This window comes from Tamandua tetradactyla, chromosome 13 (genome assembly GCF_023851605.1).
Source record: "Tamandua tetradactyla isolate mTamTet1 chromosome 13, mTamTet1.pri, whole genome shotgun sequence".
In the NCBI taxonomy this organism is placed as follows: domain Eukaryota; kingdom Metazoa; phylum Chordata; class Mammalia; order Pilosa; family Myrmecophagidae; genus Tamandua; species Tamandua tetradactyla.
This window is the reverse complement of record NC_135339.1, coordinates 69758954-69760821: the sequence shown is the minus strand read 5'-3', so window position 1 is coordinate 69760821 and position 1868 is coordinate 69758954. Positions and strand designations below refer to the sequence as shown.

General features: G+C 49.8%; 1 pseudogene; it reads left to right on the top strand.

Annotated features, from left to right (window-relative positions):
- The first annotated feature begins 363 nt into the window (after positions 1 to 363).
- LOC143653217 (poly(rC)-binding protein 2 pseudogene) lies at positions 364 to 1649 on the top strand (annotated as a pseudogene).
- Positions 1650 to 1868: the final 219 nt, after the last annotated feature.

The window sequence follows — 1868 nt, the reverse complement described above, 5'->3', positions numbered from 1 at the left end:
CCATGAAAATATCATCAGAAAATCCTTAAAAGTCAGAAAAACAGAGAAAGAAATATAAACAGGCATGTAAAGAGTATAAAAATATCCATATTATCTTCAAAGTTGCTATAATGTGTATTATAGTTGACTTCGCAATAAAAACAGTGGAGAGCTCCCAGACCAGCAGAGGCAGCAGCCGGAGCAGCCGCAGCCTGTGCCCTCTCCCGCCCGCCTGCCCTCTGGCCGTCCTCCACCCGCCCCGGGGTCTCTTTCCCCCTTACTCCTCCTCCTCCTCCACCCCCCCTTCCTCCTCCACCCGCCCCCGCGGGGCCCTTCTCGCCTTCCTGCCCGCCCCTATTTTTCCGCCCGGCCTCCCGCCCTTCCCCTTCCCGCCCGCTCCCCTTTTCCGCACAGTCGCCTCGCGCCTGCAGTTTTTGGCTTTCACCCCCACCAGTGACCAAAGACTTGACCACTCAAAGTCCAGCTCCCTAGCACACTGCTCGACATGGACACCGGTGTGATTGAAGGTGGATAAAATGTCACTCTCACCATCCGGCTACTTATGCATGGAAAGGAAGTTGGCAGTATCATCGGAAAGAAAGGAGAATCAGTTAAGAAGATGCGTGAAGAGAGTGGTGCACGGATCAACATCTCAGAAGGGAATTGTCCTGAGAGAATTATCACTTTGGCTGAACCCACTAACGCCATCTTTAAAGCCTTTGCTATGATCATTGACAAACTGGAAGAGGACATCAGCAGCTCTATGACCAATAGCACAGCTGCCAGTAGACTCCCAGTCACCCTGAGGCTGGTGGTCCCTGCTAGTCAGTGTGGCTCTCTCATTGGAAAAGGTGGCTGCAAGATCAAGGAAATACGAGAGAGTACAGAGGCTCAGGTCCAGGTGGCAGGGGATATGCTCCCCAACTCGACTGAGCAGGCCATCACTATTGCTGGTATTCCGCAATCCATCATTGAGTGTGTCAAACAAATCTGCGTGGTCATGTTGGAGACTCTCTCCCAGTCCCCCCCCCGAAGGGCGTGACCATCCCGTACCGGCCCAAGCCGTCCAGTTCTCCAGTCATCTTTGCAGGTGGTCAGGACAGGTACAGCACAGGCAGCGACAGTGCGAGCTTTCCCCACACCACCCCGTCCATGTGCCTCAACCCTGACCTGGAGGGACCACCTCTAGAGGCCTGTACCATTCAAGGACAGTATGCCATTCCACAGCCAGATCTGACCAAGCTGCACCAGTTGGCAATGCAACCGTCTCATTTTCCTATGACACATGGCAACGCCGGATTCGGTGCAGGTTTGGATGCATCTGCTCAGACTACTTCTCATGGACTCACCATTCCAAATGATTTGATTGGCTGCATAATCGGGCGTCAAGGCGCCAAAATCAATGAGATCCTTCAGATGTCTGGGGCGCAGATCAAAATTGCGAACCCAGCGGAAGGATCTACTGATAGGCAGGTTACCCTCACTGGATCTGCTGCCAGCATTAGCCTGGCTCAGTATCTAATCAATGTCAGGCTTTCCTCGGAGACGGGTGGCATGGGGAGCAGCTAGAACAATGCAGATTCATCCATAATCCCTTTCTGCTGTTGGCCACCACCCATGATCCATCTGTGTAGTTTCTGAACAGTCAAGCGATTCCAGGTTTGAAATAGTTTGTAAATTTTCAGTTTCTACACACTTTATCATCCACTCGTTATTTTTTAATTAAAGCATTTTAATTCCTTTCTCTGTTCAGCTGTTAATGCTGAGATCCATATTTAGTGTTATAAGCTTTTCCCTGTTTTTTTGTTTTGTTTTGGCTCATGAATTTTTTTTTCTGTTTGTCATGGAAATGTAAGAGTGAAATATTAATACATTTCAGTTTAGTTCTG